The 23,365-nt window shown below is 39.5% G+C and overlaps 1 protein-coding gene across 2 annotated transcripts in view; it reads left to right on the top strand.

The window, feature by feature from the left end:
* The window catches only part of LOC584901 (phosphatidylinositol 3,4,5-trisphosphate 5-phosphatase 2B), a 69,900-nt gene that overhangs the window by 12,824 nt on the left and 33,711 nt on the right, over positions 1-23,365 (top strand). The gene's annotated exons all lie outside the window — the stretch shown is intronic.

Raw genomic sequence — 23,365 nt, 5'->3', positions numbered from 1 at the left:
CCTTTTTTTTTTCAACTCAATAGCATTTACAGTTTTACTGATAGTTTTACCAAGGAGTTACTTGGTAAGCTTGCCTAGTGTTAACTCATTGATTTTACTGTGAAATATAAGAATATAATCTGAGATACGCAACCTATGACTGCAATGAAGTAGTATATGTTGTATATTAGTATTTTCCTCAGTTTCACTGAGTTGGCTGTTTTCCATATTCTTCGAAAGGAGGGAGAACATAAAACATACCTGGGGAAAAAAACAAATGTTTCATTTATGTTGAAATCCAGAGTAATTCAAATTCATTATGGATTTAAGTAATATGAGGACACAAGTAAAGTACTATTTATGTTGTACAAAAGGAGGGTGAAGTGTTATGGACAGACACATACGGTAGCCAGTATGTAGATAGTATTATATACACACGTATTTCAACTCCCAGAGTCCAAACTAAATTTGTAGAAAGAAATGTCATTCTACCTTTTCTGTTTGAGTTTGTAGAAATTGGCATACAAAAGAGGGGTTTACATCTTAAAGATGTAAAATAATTTGTTTTTAATTTCCAATCTGAAAAATTGAGCTACTGGGAAATTTGCACTACTTAATGTAAAACTTTAAACACCAGAGGGGGCTATTCCATATTTATCACACATTGAGCAAAGAAATGTGAGCGCTGCAGCTTGTGTGAGATTTTGTGGAATTCATTTCTGTTGCACAGTGGATTATTTGAATTGTGCATTAAGAAAAAAGCATAAATTTGGTAAAACCATCAGTGTTTGCAGGTAGTGATTTTTGGAGACTCACATGACCAAAAACCTGAATCATTCCCCAATGTTTTGAGAGCAGGAATTTACTCTGCAAAAGTCTGTGAAATTTCTGCTGAGGTGGATTGTTCTATTTTGTTTTTTTGATGTGTTTGCTGGTAGTTGCAAACACAACTAAATAAAAAAACACAGGAACGTGAGAAAACTTGATGATTTTTGTAAGAGTAAGTGCAGCTATTGACTACTAGGTTTGGGGTGGGGGTTCAATCGCCAAGAGCAGACTACACTTTTTAGGACTGACAGTACTCTAACAGGCCTCACAGGTAATGCACACACTTTCACACCATTCAAAAGGAACTGCATTTAAAGCCTGTCTGCACTAGTTTGGTCAGGAGGGATTAGACCACCCAGTGTGGTCACTGACGGGTGGTTATCTCATCAAATCAGCTCTCAACTAACATAAGAAAAAGGGGACCATGGGGGACCAGCGGTCACCGATCAGGCATTGTTTGCTATATAGAGGGCGCGAGTAGCTATAAGTAGTGCGGTGGGGCTTTACGAAAAAGCCATCATCATCGAACTCCATAATTAACAGATTCCAGAAAGTTTTTGGAGTTGGAGTATCTCTCAAAAGGTTCTCAGTGAACACCAAAATTTGCTGCTGCCTTGTGTAAAATCTGTATAATTGTAACAACTAATAATTCCCTGGTAACATTATAAGCCAACTGTAAACACAATGCACACAGAAACTAGCGACTGTATGTCTCTTAATGAAAATGAAGCTATATATAATTAAATGAGTCATAATAGTGTGACCATGCAGAGAGTGAGAGAGACATCATGTGATTCAGGAAATGGTCACCTAGCTTGGACAGTCACCTGGTGATACATGAGAGATGGTCTGACCATGCATGGGTCTGACCAGTATGTGGTCTGACTGGTCAGTCTATAGTCTACAGTTTGACCAGTCTGATGAGTAAACATTACTCTCATGGGGATACTAACTGTATTTCATAAGCATGAAACTTATTTTGGTAGTACAATCTCTATCAGTCACAGAGCAAAACAGAAGGTCTGAGCTGAAAAGCTAAAGACTACTTCAGTGGCCCTAATACTCTTTTCACACTGGTTTTGCTTAACCCCTTACTTTGCTTAGCCCCGTACTATCCTTAACCCCAGACTATTTGTTTTGGCTTTTCACACACGCTGTTTTTAGTCCAGTCTGCAATTCGTTAGCCCCGGATATCGTGAATGTTATGATTGGACATACTTCGCATCTGGCCAGCTGCGATATGCTCCATTGCGTAGTACCGGACTATTTTTCGTTTCTGTTCTCATTCATTTGCTTGGCACCGCAATTGCGGGTTAGCAGGAGTTAGCACCACAATTGCGGAGTTAGTCCTGCTATTTTGCAGGGTTATAGTTAACCCCGTACTATAGGTGGGGTTAGCCAACTTTAGCCCACTTTGGTAAAAGCCAGTCTGAACAGAAAGTGGAAAAGGCTTAACCCCGTACTATAGGTGGGGCTAAGACCCCCCCCCCCCTTAACCCCACCTATAGTACGGGGTTAAGCAAAATATTGCCAGTGTGAAAACAGTATAAATGTAGCTGCCCTTGACACAGTCGAGACTGATAAAGTAGTCTCAAGGCTTGTTGGAGTTTTCTTTGGATTTGGTGTTGTAAAAAGTGCTATTTTGTCAAAGGGATTTTTACATATTTCATTAACATTTTAACAGCATTTTTTAAATTACAAGAGCTCTTCTGAAGTTTTCCAGAGCCAAGTCGTTCACCAGTCACAGTTATATAACATACGCTCCTGCACCAATTGTTTTAAAGTCCATTTCCTGCACTTTCTGAACTCCTTAATTCATCCCTTGACCCAACACTACACCTAACCCTATCCCTAAACTTGTAGAAACATAACTTTAAACCCAGTTGCAACTCTAATCTTAGACCTTTACATGTACCTTGGGATGGTGCTATAGAGACTGGAGCAGTTGTTGCCAGAAATAGTAAATATTTCAAAAAGTGTTAAAAATGTCAAAATAGCATCAGTCCTTAATTAACTCTAAAATCTTCTTCTCATTAGTTTCTTGTTAAGCTCAGACAGCTCGTGCCAATATGAATGACACTTCTCAAATTCGCTCATGAAAACTAGATTAGATTAACGGCTCGTATCCTGCCAGCGTCTAAAGACTTCCTGGCTCGTTTAAATTGATGGTGAGACCTGGATGTTTCATGAAATAAATTAAATTAAAACGGTTCCCTCAATATTCCAGATGTGATGGTAGCCTTTTGGCTAATGGCTTTCAGTTTGCAATTTAAAAGAATTGTAATTAATTTTAAAACATTATCAGCATGATTTATCAAAATGTGATAATAAAGATATATACAGCCATGGCTTGGAAGGGGGAGGGGGGGGGGGTGGTTGGGTGCATAGGGATAATGGTCTGATGGTATGGGATAGCTCCTCGTAATCGGGTGACCCCGGTTACGGTATTAGGCATTAATCTTCATTACCAGGTCCCTCGGAGCAGACCTAAAGCGTCTGTCCTCTGGTTGCTTACTAACATGCATTTATGCTTTCTTAGCAGTCAGGTAAAATAACCATCCCTAACCACTGCTAAACTAGGAGACTTTCCTCCTGCATGGTCCCTGGCACTACCTCGGGCACATATCCCGGGGTTCCATGTCAACCGCTTCAATATGAAGAGTTGCTCCATCTCCTTGGGCCTGTCCTCATCAGCTCGAGATTGCCAAATAGCCCGCTATTTCTGATTTGGGAAATAATCCAGAAGTTACAAATAGGTCTTCATCAGTTCAAGACTTGACCTCTAAATTTGAAACTTGAGCTCGAGATATTTTGCTCAGCGTTCGGGCTGGTGAAGACGCACCAGACAAATAGTGGGATATTTTGCAAACCAGCCCAAGATATCTTGGGATGATTATCTTGACCAAATATCCCGCCAATTGCAACTTCGGGCTGATGAAGACGCAAATTAACTGGATAATTTGGGATCGGGATAGTTCAAATAGCGGGATATTTGGCAATCTCAAGCTGATGGAGACAGGCCTCTTGATCATATAGAATAATCCTCATTAGATGATTAAAAACTCACAAAAACATTTTCCTTCTGAATGAATTTCAGATGTCATGGTAATCTTCCACATAAGGCATCAAATCGATCTAATCAGTCATACCACAGTTTATGAATTGCAAATTTTAAATTCAGATTCATTTTTAATATTTGTAATGTAACATATGTAATCTGGAATGATTTGATAGAACTTTAATTGATCAGGTTTCATCTTATCAAAAGATAATTTTACTAAATCTAGACTATTCCTGAAGTACATTAGATTTAACCTAGGTCATGTAAATCAGACGCAGCTGTGCTCCATGACACCGCAGATTAAAGTGGTCACGGAATTTAGATACTGTCATGTGCACCCTAATCTGGAATATGGAATGGCAAGTTTTAGAAATCTTTTTTCTTTCTTCATAATCATGTCCAGACTGGTGTTCTTTGCTGGTTTTAACATAATTTGGTGAGAGCCAGGAGGGATTTAAACTAAAGAATGATTCAAGTTTATGGCGCTTGGCAGACACTATATTCCCTGCATGTAGAGGTGTCCTGGTCGAGTGGATACGTCACCTAACTGTAGATTACAAGGTCTGAGATCTGAGTCCTGCCGCGGCACCAATGTCCCTTGGCAAGACATTAAAGGGGCACGTTCCCACCAGTGTAGTCATCGGAACATGACATCTGTGTAAGAGTCGTATTCTGTTGGTGTCAATATAGGCAGCTATAGCACCGTCCGCCAGCACATACATATTTTGAGCGCCCTCTGGAATACGGGGAACATGCCCCTTTAATCTAAATTTGCCACACTCGACCCAGGTGATGTAAATGGGTACCTGGCAGGAATAATTCTTTGAAATGCTAGAGCGCCATAATGGCAGCCATGCTGAGCTGGGTAATAAATGTGGAGCGCTATAGGAGTGTCAAGTCTGACATATATGAGCACTATACAAGAACCCATTATTAATATCAAGTTATCAACATTGTTAAATTTAAAGTACCCCCTCTGTGTGTATTCTAGCCATTCTAGAAGTTTTAGCTCATTGTTGAGTACTCACCAGGCTTTGAACGATTCCTCATGAAGCTTTCGATCTCTTTGTGATGCGATGCAAAGTCACTGTCAAGTTCAGGAGAAAACGGGGGTACCCCTTCCCTCATAATATAAGTCACATGTCACTTAGATGCCATTATGAGGCCTTGGTTAAAAGCACACCTTTTGTAATTACTTTGAAAGGTTTCTTAAGGTCTATGGTTCCCTTCGACCTGAACTGCTAATTTCTTCCAGTGATCCATTACGTCAGAAGGCGGGATGACTCGCTGTATACGGCAGTCGGTGGAATTAAGACGTCGTCAAGCGCTAAGCCGCGTCTCCTAACAAACTTGAGCCCCTCTCTCTCTGCACAAGCTATAGAATCATTGTTAATCTCTTCGACATCCCCTTACATTCATGTTTCGAGGCAGAAATGTGATGCGATTGTCACATTCTGGATTAGATTTGAAACATGCCGAGCGATGTCTCATGTCGTCTTTGGAATGGCATTAATCCTTACGACCCTGTGACCTTTTGCAGGATTTCACACAATGTGTTGATGTATTTGTCATCGTTTACAAGTACAAGTGCACTGTGGATGTGCACTTTTGAAACCAATATTTACATAGGATACATGTAACTCGTTATTTGTAGTTCAAGGCCCACTTTCATAAAACTTGTTATCAATAAAAAATTTGCTCTCAGCCAATCAAATATCATGATTTCGGTAGCTTATAACAGTTATTGTATTAACTTGTTTAACATTGATAACAAGTTTTATGAAGCAGACCCAAAGCCTATATAACTTACATGTCCATGGACTACAAGCAAACTCCATTATTTACTGATTCCAGGTGATCTCACCCTCACGAACAGCTTCATTAGGACCTGATTATAAAGCAAATTAATACATTTAAATAATGATAATAGGTTTGAATCATATCTTTGCCTTCTGTTTCAAATAAGAGATTTTAACTGGCATTTTATTCTGGTTGCCAAGTTAGTCCTTTTAGTACATTTCATTCAATTTATAGACTTAACAATTTTGGTGATGTTTCAGGAAATAGGGTTGTTGGGGACCCTGATTCGTTCTAGATTTGTCATTCCTTTTTGGTCCATTTTGCTGTAAACCATTCAATATATTTCATTCAGACAAGAAAGAAAGAAAAAAAAAAAGAAAAAAAAAAAGCAGTTATCAGGCAGCTTGCTTCTATGAATGGGGGGGGGGGGGGGTGTTCATTACAACTCCATGTACACTGTACCCCCGGCCCCCCCACTCCGAGAACGGACGGACCCCATGCGTGTTGCCAAAATGTCCTTTTCGTAACAAAAGAAAAAGGTCGACCCGTATTGACTTTACACACCGGACTTTTGCTGAAAAGGGGGGGTGCTGAAAAAGGCTCGTATACAAAAGAAAAAGGTCGAGCCGTATTGACTTTACACACCGGACTTTTGCTGAAAAGGGGGGGGGGGGGGTCGGTTGGAATACGCATATGCGTACCCTAAATAACACTGAGTGGGGGGGGGGGGCCGGGACTGTACCCCTTCATTTTTGTTTTCTACTCTGAACAGAGCAGATTATATACCTCACTTAAGTAATCCAGCCATCTGATTGGTCGAAATTGCATTCATAAACTTCAACTGTTCCTGTAAAATTCCCGGTAACCATGCTTAAAACATTTAATATTTTTAATAACCATGGTTATTAAAAAAATAGGTCAGTCTCCATGGTTACCCCATAGGTTTACATGTTAAAAAATGGTTTGAGCGATGGAGGATACCGTATGTGTGCGAATAATTGGTCGGTAATTTCAATACAATTGAATCTCGATCGATCTTACCGACAATTTTATCTTGCATTGTTGACATGAAGACGAAAATAAACTTCCAAAAACAAAAAAACAACATCTGCCGATAGATCTTGATCTAAGTTCGTGCCAATATGCATTGCAAAAGTAAAAGAAGAGTCCGTATATGGAGCTTTTGCGAAGCATTCATCACACGCGAAGCCGGTTTCAATCCATTTTAATGTATATATCGTACAAAACTGCCATACAGATCAATAGCGCGCCATGGCCGAGAGGTCTGAGGCGCTGACTTTAAATACATCACCTTTTGTACGCAAGAGTTCGAATCTCATCTTCGACCAAAAAAAAAAAGTATTTTTTATTTTTTATTTTTTAGTCTATTTTTTTTCGGCATATAAAAGTATTAATGACTGCTTTAATATTCGAGAAATAGTTGTTTTTATACGCTCTCGGGAAGGTTACAATTGGGCTATTCCCCTCGGCACGCCTCGGGTAATAGCACAATTCTAACCTTCCCTTGAGCGTATAAAAACAACTATTTCTCTCAAAGCAGTCATTAATACTATACTATTTCCTGCTCCAGGGATGTGTTTTGAAGATGAAGGCAACTGTACAAACATGTTTAGGGGTATCACATTTTGTTTTTGCCCCAGTTTCGTCTGTCTGTATGGCCCTTGGATGTCATACAGGGTGCGAATGTCAGGTGGGTTATCATGTGACTTCTACGGTTCCTGTATTATGTTAAAGATAAACTTGAGTTCTGGTTAAAAAAAAAAAAAAATGAATTCTCACAGAATCAAACGAAACTTACACTGAATGTTCAAGATTACAAATAAATGTCATTTGCCAAACAATTTTGGTAGAAGATGTATACTCGCTGAGTAATGAGCATAGAAAGATAAGGAAATCAATGTTAGCAGTTCCGACACATTTTGTGTAGTCCCATATATATCTTTCTGTGTACCGTGCTTGTTACTTTACCAAGACTAGGGCCAAATTTATTCTGATTTTGATGAATCCAAAACCTTGCAGTACACACCAATACTTACATGTATATGGTAGATGATCAACCTTTTCTGATCGATTCCACACCTTTTCCTTCACAATGCAATCGCATGACCAGAACTTAACTTTATCTTTAACATTAACATGATGACTTGTGGAGTAGGTTTTATCTGTGAATGCATGGGTCAAACTTGCCGATGTGATCTCAAGGGGTTTAAAGTGTTCTCTTTCGTGCAGCTGTATTATACATATACAATTCAACCTGTCTTAGTGGCCAACTCTCTGTAAAGGCCACCTTTCTATAATGGTCACCTATTTTGTCTCCCTTTAGGAAAAAATATGTGTTGTATAGCCTGTCTGTAAAGGTCACCTTTGTAGTGAGACCATGTTTTTCTTGGCCCTTATAGAGAGGTTTTGACTATACATGTACATGTAGCTTGACCTGAAGGCTTCTTCCCATGATCGAGACTGACAGCTGAGGGTGAACCTTCAGATAAGATGTCAGAAGGCCCATGAGATCAACTTTGCTAGTTGTCGCTGACCGTCCGACTACAGACCGACTACAGACCGACTACTCACAGGACCAACAGTGTTGGTCTTGCGGGTTGTCGGTCTTGAGGGCTATCGCCTGTCGGCCTCGTTAGCTGTTGATTTCATAAGCTCTCCGTCTACTAGAATATCTTGAGCGAGAGATTAGGCCTCCAAACTAACTTCTTTGAGACAGATTGTCCAGATTGACATTTAGTTTCTGTACATACATTAGCCCTTATTTAATTGTGAATTTTTTTTTTCTCGAGTTCAAATTTGGGGACCCAGGTTCTCAACTACAGCTCTACACACCCCTACTAGTGCAAGTCATCCATACAGTTAGGTGCAGAAAAATACTAATCCAATCTTTAATCTAGGCTGTGACTTTAAGGATGATGATAAATGCATAGACGTTACTCTAGGTGACCTGCTTTCTATGTACACCTGCAGGCCAACAGGAACATGGCTCATCTCTGTTAATCTGCGGTATCATACAGTGGACTAGCAGGACCCGCGGAAATCCGCGGGATTCTAGAGGGGGGCGGGGGTATAAATAGATATATAGAGAGTGTTTAAATTAAAACCACCAAGAACTTTATTTGCCATTCAGGCCATTAAATAAAATATACATGTTTAGCGTCCCCGCCCGCTTCCTTTTTGGGGGCCGCCTCCTATTAATTTTTTTTGTTGAAATTTTTAAAATTTTTTGTTGTTTTTTTGTTGTTTTTTTTAAAGAAAATAAAACAGTGTCCTGTCCGTTTCCTTTTTGGGGGCCGCCTCCTATTTTTTTTTTTTTTTTTTTTTTTTTTAATTTTTTTTTTTTTTTTTTTTTTTAGTTTTTGAAAGAAAAAAAAACATGAAAAGCACTGCTAAAATTATTTCTGATATTAAAAAAGAAAAAAAAAACAATTGTCGGCCGCCATCTTGAAAAAAAGCCCGAATGTCAGGGAAAATGTATGGAGCGGCCATTTTGAAAGAAGAAAAAAAAAAGGGCCTCCTCATTCCCATTTTTCGAAAAAAACAGGACGCTAAACATGTTTTTTTTTAAATTTGGCCTTATATAAAAATTTAAAAAACGATCCAACTGTACCGGTAGTTATTCTTCAAGCCACTGGAACTGCGTAGAGTTCCGTAGTGTGGCGTACCGACTACGCATAAATTAGGCTACGTATTAATGAGAAAATAGTCCCTGCGTAGGTTATGCGTAGGTTGGCGTACAGGTTTGCTTATGGTTGCTTACTGTGTGGAAAGCTTTTACTGCTTTGTCGATCTGGCGTAGGGTAGCATACTGTTGCGTAGGCATGTAGCGTAGTGTTGCGTATGTAAAAAATTAAACATGTTGAATTGTTTTCGTTCATCTTGCGTACCCAGTTCCGTCCCTCAGCATATAGTAATGTAGGCCAGCGTAGTTGGTACGCAACACTATGCAACTCTCGTATTGACCCCACGCCAATTAGTGACCCGCAAGTGTCACAAATAAAGTATTAAAAATATGCTCATCTGACCCTAATTAAACGCCTAAAACCCCCGAGCTTTCGGGGGTTTATGGACCCTTGAAACCCGTGGACCCCACGCCTATACACTCAACTCGCTGCAATCTGATCTCTCTCCCCCCCCCCACCAACTTTGAAGAACGTAACCCCTAAGCTTTTTGGGGTTTATGGCCCCTTGAAACCTGGGGACCCCACGCCTATATTATATATACACTCAACTCAGGACCCGCGGAAATCGCGGTATTCTAGAGGGGGGCGCAGGCAGAAAATTAAGATTTTCATTTCGGGGGCTCTATTTCAAATTTTTGGAAAAATTTTCGTGGGCTACTTTTTTCAACTTTCGGGGGCTCTTTTTTCTGGGGCTACTTTTTCATTAATTCATCAAAGGATATAGGCCTTCACTTTGTTGAGATTTGTTTAGAAGGCTCAGGTTTCAGGCTACCTACTTCATAATTGCCTATTTAAAAAAAATTAAAAAAATTCTAGTTCAATAACTAAGTTTTCATGCATTGATTTGATGCAAGAACTGTAACATAATAGACCCTAGATTGTGATTATTTCTGACCATGAATTTCGATAATCATTCTTCAAAGTAAAATTTTCACAAGAAAATCAGGTAGTCGTTTAAAAACGTAGACATGAGTAATACTTTTACTAATTCTAAGCTCAGGTTTCGTAAATCTATTCACGAAACTATATTGAAATCGCGGCAATAATGATGCAAACCAACAGATAACAATTTCAAAGTGTCAAATCTCTTCGACTCGAGCTCAGCTCAGCTTAACTCACACACACTACAGCGTAACTCCATAGCTCGAACACCGGCGCCTCAGGCGTCGGACGCCTGCGGTGCTCGGTGCCGGTGTTGGAGCTTCCTGCAAGCTCGTCTCAACTCACACACACTGAACAGAAGCCCTGCACTGTATGAAGGCAGCTTGCGACTAAACTGTCAGTCCAATGGTTTTCTTGTGAAAACTTTCCTTTAGAAAATAATAATAAAAATTTAGTATAGGTCTAGACTATATGGCCGTAGTAATCACAAAATAAGCTTTGATTTCATACCTCCATTCACGAAAACTATATCAAAATCGCGGCAATCATGATGGAAATAGGTCTCTAAGTTTGGACGTGGACGGGATCGAAGCTTCGTGTGTATCTCTGTGGCTTGTGCAGCTACTACAAAGGATATCCTATAGAAAGATGCTTTACTCGGGTAAGCCCGACCGTGTGCATCGTGCATTTAATACGCAACTTAATGTGAGTTGCTCGTCGTCTGTCGTGTGTCTACGGATGCAATGTTGAATATCCATGAGGTATCTCTGTCGTCACGCATATCATGCATTATGCATGTCGCGTCTGTTTTCGCCCTGGACGTCGACACGGAGGAGGACCTCGGGCGGAGTATAGCCAATTCCACAGAGTAGACTCTCCCGCGGACGATGGCACCGGGCACCGGGACCCCGAGGGGAGGGTTCAGGAGGAGATAGCCGCACCAACTTGGGTCGGCGATCTCATTAAAAAACAATAGAATACAAAGGCTCGCGGAGACGTCGCGCCCCCCGCGGAGCCTTAGCGTATTATTATTATAGATTTGTGAACAGCTAACCTCAAAATCTGTTTAAATTGTGCTCCTTCCCCTCAGGGAAACCCAATCTCTAGCATACACTACAAACTACAATAGGCGTGTCTGCACTATCTCGAGATTGCCAAATATCCAGCTATTTGAATTATCCCGATCGCAAACTATCCAGCTTATTTGCGTCTTCATTAGACCGAAGTAGCAAATTAGCTGGATAGTTGGTCGGGATAATATCCCAAGATATCTCGGTCTAGTTTGCGGTTTTCCGTGTTTACTCGAGGTCAGTGGTTGCGAGGTCAGCGCTGAGCGGTATAGATCGCATGTGCGAACCGGAAATTGTTGTGCATGATGGGATCGGGATAATTGACTCCGTACTTCGGTCTAATGAGGACGGTCGCAAACTATCCCGCTAGTTCGGAAATAGAAGGATATTTTGCAAACTAGACCGAGATATCTTGGGATATTATCCCGACCAACTATCCAGCTAATTTGCCACTTCGGTCTAATGAAGACGCAAATAGCTGGATAGTTTCGATCGGGATAGTTCAAAATAGCTGGATATTTGGCAATCTCGAGATAGTGCAGACACGCCTAAAGAGTGCCCCCCTTTGAAACCCCCTCTCCCTCCAGGTTGCAAATTTCAGACCTCAGAGCACCTGGAAATGTGATAGACTTTTTTTTTTTTTTAAAGAATGTGGAGTTTAAAAAGCAGCTTAAATGTATCTGGTAGCTTTTCCTTTTTGTACTTGTCAACAAATTGTCAGACTAGTGTCTCTCCTTCTCCCTACTCCCCCACCCTCCTTGGAGAGCCCTGGATATGCCACTGGTAATTAAACACCTGTAAGTTGTTCCTCTTTAAGTGTAAGTGCCCTTCATTGATCTTGCATCATGGCCTTATATACTACCTGTTTATATACAGGATTATTAAGGAGATATGTTTCTAATTCATTTATCTGGGGAACACTCTAACCTTGACTCTTTGGCTAATTTTCACAATCCTTAGACAAATCTGAGCCTATATAGGCCTATAAAATATGCATCTGTTGAAGATATCTTACAAATTCTGTGAGATATACTCCAAGGTTTTGTCTCATAAAGATTTATGATTGCTTTAAATTGATCCTAAATTAGGCATTAGGTGGTAGAGTTACAGTCATGTATTCTCGTGTTCGGTATTGCGATCAATGTGGATCAATTGCAGCTCTACTGCAAGGCAGTGAGAGTTCTGGTGCTACCAAGTATTTTGTCCCTCTGCAATGAACCAAAAAAATCACATGGCATTAATAATTAGATTTATGATTGATTTTAATTGATCCTAAATTAGGCATTAGGTGGTAGAGTTACAATCACGTATTCTCGTGTTCGGTATTGCGATCAATGTGGATCAATTGCAGCTCTACTACAAGGCAGACAGAGTTCTGGTGCTACCAAGTATTTTTTCCTTTGCAATGAACCAAAAAAAATCACATGGCATTAATAAGATTTATGATTGATTTTAATTGATCCTAAATTAGGCATTAGGAGGTAGAGTTACAATCATGTATTCTCGTGTTCGGTATTGTGATCAATGTGGATCAATTGAAGCTCTACTACAAGGCAGAGAGGGTCCTGGCGCTACCAAGTAGTTTTCCCTCTGCAATGAACCAATAAATCAATAAAGCACATGGCAATCAAGCACAACGATCACCTTGTAAATCCTTAAGGATTAACTTTCAGTAATCCTTCAGGATTAACTTTCAGTAATAAACTGTTATTAAGTATCTACACAAACTTGGAAGTCAAGTAGAATAGACTTTTTTTTTTGTAGGATAATGATCCATGAGGTTGAAACTAACCGCCATTTTTGGTTCAGATGGAATTGAATCACAACAATAGCTTATTGCTCAATTGGCGATACGTTTTTTAAAAATACAAAGATGTACAAAATGGAACCAAGGGCGTGATCGAGTAAAACAGTCATGATAGTGAGAATTTAATAGTGCAATGCACAAAAATGCATGAAAGCATTTATTAAATTGGGTCTTGCATTTTACCCTGTGTCCAAAATGGAGAAAATTCAGGAAGGCTAGGATTTGAACCAATGTTAATTTACGTCGTCCAGCAACTCTGTGATTTAATTACCTGCAGTCATAAGGCCTGTTTTCATCAGCTTGAGATTGCCAAATAGCCTGCTATTTCTGATTTGGGAAATAATCTTCATCAGCTCGAGACTCTACCTCGAAACTCGAAATTAGCTCAAGATATTTTGCTCAGCGTTCACGCATAGTGCGAGTCTTCAGGCTGGTGAAAACGCACTGGACAAATAGCGGGATATTTTGCAAACTAGCCCAAGATATCTTGGGATGACTTATATCTCAACCAAATATCCCGCTAATTGCAACTGCGGGCTGATGAAGACGCAAATTAGCTGGATAATTTGCGATCGGGATAGTTAAAATAGCGGGTTACATGTATCAAGCTGATGACGACGGGCCTATACATTACATATAGATTGACCCTGTCCCCACTACTGGTGACAACCACGAGATCACTGCAGTGTCCCATGAGGCTTTTCAACTTTCTGGATGCCCCCATTTCTATAACCCCTTCCTGCAGGGGCGTGGCTAGATCATTTTGAAGGGAGGGGGAAGGGGGGGGGGGTTGTTGGACCACTAGATCAAAGCATTGCAACACACAAACAAATTCTGATCTAAAGTGAAAATTTCTTGAAATACATCTCAGCTTCTTGAACCAGACTGCCTTTAAATGGTCATGCTTATTAAAGCAATGCCTGTTTCAAAATTTTAAAAGAGGGAGGCTGCACCCCCCTCAACCCCCACTCCTATGCAGAAACATTAACCACACTAGATCACCGCTCTGTCCCTTACGGTCTCCTAGCCTTCTAACTGCCCCCAATCTTTACCCCCCTTCCTGACCGGCTTCCCTCTCACCATTGTAGGGGTGACAGAGCAATAAAAATCATCACCGAACATTCTCTGTAGCTACTTACTCCCTCGCTCTTGGATGACAGATGATAATTTTGTTGTTTGTCTGATGTGCTTGTTGGGAAATTAATTCAGAGTATGACAGGAATTGTTGTTTCCAACATGTTGTTATTGTTTGAAGTCTTACCCGATGCACTTGGTGGGAATTTACGCTCAATTTGAAACGATTTGTTTGAAACATTTTGCAAATGTTTGAAGCAATGCTTGTCTATTGAAGTTGAATGTTACACTTTTATGTGCTGTGGCGGGGAATATCGCAAAGGAATTACAGGCTTATATCAATAAATATTGTTTGGAAAGTGTTTCAGTGGATAGCATTTGATAACTCTTCTCTTGGCTTATGTTATTTGAAAGATGATAGTGGTGATTGCTAGGTGAGAATTTGGAAACTTTAATTTCTTGCAGGATTATTGTTTGGACTTGGAATAGAGATTTGATACTGATGGATCAGAGGGAATTGTGACCTCACTTGCTGAAGTTGCTGTCTTCTTGTGAATATGTTCCTTTGGTAACAAAGCAGGGTTAACTGATGTATAGAAAGAGTATTGTTCATATTTAAAGGAGGATCACCACATGTGATCCACATTTTGCCTCTACCTCACCTGGGTGGAGAGTGGCAAATGTAGATTAATGTCTGCCAAAGGACTTTAGTGCCAGACTGGGATTGGAACCCTCAACCCTTGGATTGAGGGTCCAAGTAAATAAACCACTATACCACAACAGGTCCTCTATCTGATGGCACATCTACACCTGTCCCGGCCCCCCCACTCAGGTTTCAAAATGACCGCATGCGTGTTGCCAAAATGTCCTTTTCGTAACAAAAGAAAAAGGTCGAGCCGTATTGACTTTACACACCGGACTTTTGCTGAAAAGGGGGGGATGCTGAAAAAGGCTCGTATACAAAAGAAAAAGGTCGAGCCGTATTGACTTTACACACCGGACTTTTGCTGAAAAGGGGGGGTCGGTTGGAACACGCATATGCGTACCCTAAATAACACTGAGTGGGGGGGCCGGGACACCTGTACTGTAATATGATAATATATCTGCAAAGTGCAAAGAGAGTTGAAGAGACATCATAAATTTATGTGCAATGTTTAGTGAAGGAAGTTCATGAGGTTAATTCTTGGAATTAGAAACCATTATCCGCAGGGCAACTTTTGAAAAGGAAAGTATTTTCCTAGTCATGCTGTTTTGTGGTTCAGAAAGTCATGTTTTACACACTATAACCTAGGAATCAGTTATTTTCCATACAGTGCAACAAGTTGAGAAATCGCCAGAAAATCATTTTATTCTGTGCCTCTCAGAAAGTCATGAACAAATGCAAGGCTATCATATGTACATTCCCAGAAATAGAAATGAAAGCTTTGACCTTATTCTGAAAACCTCTTCACAACCCATTTCTATCTATATTCAGTCTTTTCACAGCCAGACGGAGTTACCGTAACTCTGTGTGAAAGTAAACAAGTATATCCTTCTGGCTCAAAACAGACAATATTGATCTGAATTGTTTGCCGAGAAAAGATCAACTTCTTATTTCTTATCCCTTTAGACTACAAAATTGAAAAATTTGCCCCTAAATGGCAATTTCGTCCTTCTGCCAAATAAACTACAAATTTGTTTGATTCTGCGGGTATTTTATCTCCAAACATACATTTCCACCAGTATATCTGTAATCTGTAGATCAAAGATATGACATTCCTTGCACACTGTAAGGGGTGGGAGACTTCAGGTTAATCAAGACCAATCTAGTGTTAGGGTTTCGGGTCTTGACGTATAGGATGGACGCTTCCAGGACCTGGAAGTCAGTCTTCTGACCTGTCAACGCAATTACCGCAAGGGTTAACCCATAAGCCCTGAAAGAAAATGTACAAAATAAGGAATATCAGAACTTGGTGATGACATTCAATGGATTAGATGAATTGAAGAGGCCTCTGTATGTGCTACTTTCATGTCTTTGATTTTAGAACAGTTTGAAATTGGTCTTCTGACCTGCCAACGCAATTAATCGCAAGTGGTAACCCACTAACTGTAAGAAAAGTGATGCCATGCACAACAAGAAGTATAAAACCTCATTGATAACTTTGAATCCAATTCAATTCAAGAGGTATTCGATATAGTGCCTTTTCCTTGCAGCGACAAGGTGCCCAACACATAGCTCCATATGTTTGGGCCACTTGAATGATGTAACGTGACTTTAAACGACAAGTTTAGCCAATACAATCCATTGTTTTCTAGCAAAATAAATGAGACTTCAGTAGTTTCCTGACAGATGAATCTGACTTCACTGTAGTAGAAAGCTGGTTCCTATACTTTGTTGCAACTGATGGAAAAGACATTTCACCTAGGACAGAAAGGGTTAACTTAGATAGATTTTGGAAGTATTAATCTTGGCATTCATGCCATATCCCAAACGCTAGCCAAGTTGTGAATAGGATGCAATCAAATCGGGAGCGCCAGGAGGGTCAAATCTGACTGACAAGAGCGCTATACATGAACCCATTATTATTATTAAATAAAGCAGAGCCGGGCCACAAAGATCAGGACCATATGTACCTGTAATCCCTGAAGAGATTTGAAATAAAAACCAATTGGAGATTGCGGAATATTAGTATTTATGGGGATCAAAACGTATCACAGAAATTGACTTCAACACATGCAGGTAGTTGGGCTCTTTACTATAAACTTGAGTTTGATTTGACACTGCTGTAAAATTTAAGATAAGTCTATAAGGCAATCATGTTGATTTAAAACACTGTCTAAATCGTCATGTTTTAAACTTTAATGAGACAAGTTACGGTTTTGAATATTTATGTGCAAAAAAAACGGGTTATTTGGTTTAAGGTTAGTGACCTGTTTTTAAAACAATTCCTTAAAGAGTACCTTAAAATGGACAGTTCAGCACTCTTCAGCAACAAGCAGTAACATAGGCTGCGTTCATGCTTAAATTTTGAAGGCAGAATGAGCGATCTGAAACGCTCATCGTAAACGCTCATCGTGATCGCAGTTCCACGATGCGCTGTTCATGCTTACTTCTCTGGCTCCCCCAGGCAATTCTCAGTGTGTGGCCTTAATTGGTCTTCCAGCTGGATTCGCAAACCTTCACTGTGCATGCTACGTAGACCCACTAGAGGTCAGTGCGTTGACCCCATTTAAACGCGTTTACAAATTGTAAACGCATCTTTTTGTGAGTTTACGATCGGCGATCGTGATCGCCGTTTTTCGGTGATTCTACAAAAGTGAGCATGAACGCAAGCGTGTTTTAAACTAAACGCGTAACAGATGCCTGATTCTGGCCGTCAAAATCAAGCATGAACGCGCCCATATTTGACCACAAATATTTTCTACATGCCCCCTGTGTTGATTTTTATAACTTTATGATAAAAAAGGCAGAGATATGTGAAGCAAGGTTATTTTTGTTGAATTTGGTGGACAGTTGTAAGCATTGTGCCTCCAAAAGTTTGACATCTTAAGTAGATCACATGCATTTTGGCATGACTAGCTTACATGATGTAACTGCCTTGGAAGTAGGTCATTTTACATGAACACCGTAGCTCTAGAGGTGATCGACACTTTATTACTACAGATGACTTCGGCCTATTTTACCACACTATTTAGAAGGATAATTATGCATTTCGAAGCTGTGTGTGTAGTTGAAAATCTGTGATTTTGGCCTTTTGAAGTTCTTAAGATGTTCTCGCGAGCATTCTTGATCAAATCTCTGAGGTTGATTGTTCTCGTATAGCTCCTGGTTTGGAAAATTTTATTTTTCACCTCTACCTAAATATGAACATTGGTCGTACTTGAGCCAGAAGTACCCCTACACTCCAACATGTTATTCATGTACAATGTACATGTACATGTAGATTATCTCTGTCTTGTAAATCTAACATCACTGATCCTGTCAAGGTCCAGGAGCTATCGTGATCACCTCTAGATGTGATTGTTTACTGTTCTTGTGGATCCTTGCGTCATGGAAAGATAAAAAGACAAATGTGTGGGTCATGGAAAAGATTGAAACAGACTTGACCATCAGGAGGGGAATCATGGAAAGAAAACTAAACTATTTTGGGCATAATTGTTAGGAGAGCTGAAGGTGTTGAGAATACTGCAAGGAGCAGTCGAAGGAAAACGGGGTAACTAGAGGTCGTCCACCAATATCTTGGACTCATGATATCAAGAAAGTGTCTGGACAAGGAATGAAAGGTGCAACACAAATGGCAGGTGAAAGAATTGCATGGCGTGCTCTCGTGAAGACCACAGCAGCGCTTTACAGCGCCACCTGAAGTTGATGATGATGATGATGATGATGATAATGATGTGGATCCTTGTGTTGCATGGATCCTAGTTTAGCAAAGAAGATCACCTTTAGCATAGAAGATCACCTTGAAAGACCAATTCTCGTAGGAGCAAGTGTGGTAACCGTTATGACCTGCATTACAGCTAGTGCTCTAATTTGACACCACCCCTTTTAACTCTTCTATCTTATCCAGTGGCATTGACCCTGTTGTGTTTCATCATGGTCTGCTCTACAGAGTGATCTACATTAATCCACAAATCAGAGGCCATGTGTAAAAGTATGATGAATCTCTCCCCTGTTTAGACAAGTTTCCTGAATTGGTTGTATGCTATATGATTAAAGTCATTGCATTTTTTGAGTCTCATTGTCTTATAATGAAACATTGTATAGTGAATTGCATGCTTGATCATCGTTTTGAATGAAAACTTCGATAAAGAATAAGGGTTCGGTTCTAGTCTGAATGTTGCATTGTCCGAAAATCAGATAGTTGAGTGGGGCTCGTTTCGAGCGCGCACTGATGATTGTCCAGCTGTAGAGTCCACTGACCTCCCTTCAAAAATGATTCTTTATATGACGTTTCGATAGATGATGATGTAATGGAGTTTTTATTCCCTTAACGCTACACAATGATCCTCTACATGTAGACGTTTCTTATGATGAGTTTTCTAAAAAAAAATCTTTAGTCTGAACAGTCTATCTGTCAAATAAAAAGCAAAGCTTGATAGTGTACATGTAGAACAGGAGTAATTGATGATTAATTCCTTTCATTATCCAGCCAAGGTCAAACAAAAAGCAAAGTGCAGGCCACGAAAATCGACACGCTCATTTGCCGACGATTCCAGTTTATGTTTATATCAGACTCAGAGGAATAACAGGGAAATGAGGGCTTTGTTGAAGTAGCCTTAGGAAACCCGGGGAGAAATGTTTTCATTAAGTCCATACCCACCAGATACCGGGCTTCCTCTGTCATTGACAGGCTGTGATGTTTGATCTAATTCGCAATGGATTAAGGTGGGCATATGAAGACATTTAGCCAGGGGTCTCACCAGGGCAGGGAAGATCTCATGAAGGGAAGTCTTGTTTATTATGAAGTAACATGTGGTGTGTTCGTGGAAGGAAGCAGAGGATCAATATTTTTCCACATCAATTCTTTGGCAATACTCATTCATATCCGTCTCCTGCGTGTCGATCTACCGGTGCACTGTACTCTCCGAATTAGGCCCAGGTCATGATGTTTGCTTCAACTGGTCTGGAATTTATAGAATGTCTTATAAATGTGAATCGCGGTTCATTGTGTTGAAATTGAAAAATTCTTTGAATCTGACAAATCTTTGAGTGATGCTTCCAGAAAACATGTTTTGAACAAATGATTTAAAAAAAAAATTAGTTTGGAAAGTGTGTGTGTGTGTTAGATAATCAAACAGTGTTTATTTGAACAGAAGTTAAACAGAATACTTTTATCTGCATGTTCAAATTGTATAATGTCACAGAAGCACCCCCTAACCAGTGGTTGAGTTGATACGAGAATAGATCCTGCGTGGCGGGGTGTTTCCTAATTGAATTCAGCGCGATTGAGTCTGAGTGACTTCTTTGTTGAATCATCCGTCATTACAGGAGGAGGAGGTTTGCTCGTCCCTCCGTGAACGATTATCCTGCAGCTGCATGTCGCTTTACGACTCGCTGTCGCAGAGTGACATAGTGGGCATAGCAGCGTTCGTTGCCATTGTCTGACTGTCAAGATTGTTTTCTCTCCCAGCTTTCGAAGTTTAAGTTTGACATGTATGTAACAATGAAGTGAGTCATTAAGGATCTTGAGGCATAGATTGTGAGTACGGTAAACAGCCATTCAAGGGGTTTGACGCTCCTGCACGTACTAGCTGATTGTCTCATTTCTTGGATCGTTACCTCTGGATTATTAATCATGGGAACAATACCTGCTTTTTAAGTTGAGCCAAAACTTACAAAACTTGAAGAAACTTGTAAAGATTGTGAACGCTGTGATTATTGCACTGCAAGGGGAGATATCATTAATTTTGTGTCTCTGAGAAAGTTTGGTGGTATATTGCAAAGATGATGAAAACGGCCATTGCCCAGTTTGCTTTCCAAAGCCAGTACAATCGGAATAAGACTCCTATACCGCCACCGCGGAGGAAAACCAACCCCGCAAGGACTAAACTCACCAAGAAGGTAAATATATGGCATGTCTGGATTTACTCTGCCGTACCAAAAGGTTCATGAGAAAAAGAAAAAGTTGTTAAAGATCTTTGAAGAGTCAAAATCATGGTTTTCTATCTTTGTTTCATCATGGATTTTGAGTAGTTTTGAGTAGTATTCTTTTTGGAATTTTACTTTACTATATGTACCTCAAACCAATACAATACAATACAATAAAATCATTTCTGTATAGTGCTCTTACAAACTAACTGTTGTTTCACAGGGCTTTACATAAAAGTTATCAAAGAATCTATTGTTGATCATGGTCAAAGCGGAGAGTTTTAAGACATTTTCTGTTTCTCAAGGGAAGGAAATAAAAATGCAATTTTAGTCCAAACTTTTAGCATAATTGGCACTCATACTGTAGAAGGCATTAGAATGTTCACAATAAACTTCTGACTAATACATGTACATGTAGGCAGAGAGTACACAAGTTCCATTTGCACTGAAAGATGAAAGTACACATAGTTAATGATGCAATTCAATAAACACTCCCAAAGTAAGGTCATGCTACGTTTTCCTAAAAATTGAAATTTGTATATTTATTCATCAATGTTTGCCTACCAACCTTTGCAAAAGTAATGCTGAATATAAAGAAATGCACAGATGCAAAAGACATCTTACAGCACATCAAATTTATTTCATTTTTTGCCTGAAACTTACAATATGTTGTATCAAGCATTCGATTAAGATTGCTGCACATTTAAAACAATTTATTGTGAAAACGTTTGAAAAGCAAACTCGGGAACCAGCGAATTCTATGATATTGGGAGACTTTTAAAGAAAACTTATCCGAAGTAGGTCATTCCAAAACATTAAAAAAGAAAGGAAAAAATTGACACTGAATTTTATATCTTGTTTTTTCCTGACTTAAATTTGCCTTACAAGGTAAAGAAAAGATTATCCATAGAAAACAGAGGAAAAAAGTTTTGGAATTGATGTCTTCATTGTATTCTCAGTATGTTTTTCTAGCTCCTCTGCAACGACCCTGAAAACAATTGTTACATTAATTGGGCCAAGAAGGTGTCTTTTGATCGACTGTAACAGGGGAACAGCAGACCTTGATTGGAACATACAGGGTGTACAATGTAAAAGCTGACACTATACTGTAACCACAAATTCTGTAAACCATACTTTTAAACTCCTGTTTTGTTGACTATATGCACAGTTCAGACTCTTTGCTTTGCAGTGTGTATAAAAATGATGGGAATTAGGATTTTGTGCAATGCATTTCAGGTAGTATGCTCATATAAAAAAAACAATTAGATATACATCTATATTTTTATTGTTATCTTTTTCTGTACAGTGTGTATCAACAATTGTTTTGAAGTTGTATAAAAGTCTTGTATACATTCGAGTTCTGAACCATACAGTGGATATGAAATTTGTTAAACATTCTTTCTACAGCCTTTTCACACACAGCTAAAATTCTATAAACATGATTAGTATAAACGTGTTTCGAACGTGTTTAAACTAATCACGAGCCTTTCACACACAGAAATTTCGTTGCGATCGTTAATAGTTTCGTGATTAACTACTGCTCGTAAAATGCGCGGTAGTGCCATTGCGCATTGAAGGTCATGTCATGTCAATCAAAGCGCACGCTCCATCCAGTTTAAACACGTTTAAACACGAATTTCCTTTCACACACAAAATGTCAAGCTCTCTAGATACGAACTTCGTATCTGCAGCCTGCTTTTAGGGGCGTATGGATCGCGACTTCGTATCTATCCCAACATCGTATAAACGATGTTCACACTGGGAAATTTTGTCTATAAACATGTTTTAAACTGTTGAGTGATTCTAATCATCTCTAGATACGATGAATTTTAGCTGTGTGTGAAAAGGCTGCTGGTCTCCCCCACCCCACCCCCTGCTTTTATTTGTCTATGGGTTCAGTGGTTTAATTGATGTTGGTGTCACATTTACATGTACCGTAGATAAGTTGCTCAACTTCTAGACCTCTTTACATTAATTATTTTAGTTGAAGATTATCAATTATTTAACCATGTGCAAAGTGTCTGTACAATGGTTTATAGGAATGATTTATGTTGTGTTTAGGAGAGTTAGACTACTGGAATGTGTCACTAATTTTGTTGGTTACATTCAAGTGCTAACTTTGATGATGTCACTCACTCGATGTTATCCTTCATGTTTATAAGAAGCTATGTTCTCATGGTACCATTGTAGTTTTAAACTTAAAGTTAGTGAAACCTTGAAGCTTAAAAACAACAACCCAATGAGAGAGGTGAAATTTGCTGTAGCTGTTCCTTCTTCTACTTACAATGTAGTTTGAACGGAGAGGTGAGACTATGTCCTCCCTGATTTGACTGAGTTTGTTTCTTGTACTGTATGATTGATTATGGGGTGTTATGGTGTTCATTCTTGTTGTTAATTTGAAAAGTGTTACACTGATGGCAGCGGTGGGATGTGAAAAGTGTTACACTTCTCTCACTAGCTGTTAATATTGACTGAGCTTCATTTAGCATGAACAATTGTGGGGTGTTTCGGTGTTAATTCTTGTCTTTAATTTGAGAAGTGTTACACTGGTGGCAGCGGTGGGATATCGAACCTTTTACATTTCTCTTG

This window comes from Strongylocentrotus purpuratus, unplaced genomic scaffold (assembly GCF_000002235.5).
Source record: "Strongylocentrotus purpuratus isolate Spur 01 unplaced genomic scaffold, Spur_5.0 spur5_scaffold_12, whole genome shotgun sequence".
NCBI classification, from domain to species: domain Eukaryota; kingdom Metazoa; phylum Echinodermata; class Echinoidea; order Camarodonta; family Strongylocentrotidae; genus Strongylocentrotus; species Strongylocentrotus purpuratus.
This window is presented reverse-complemented; position numbering and strand designations above follow the sequence as displayed.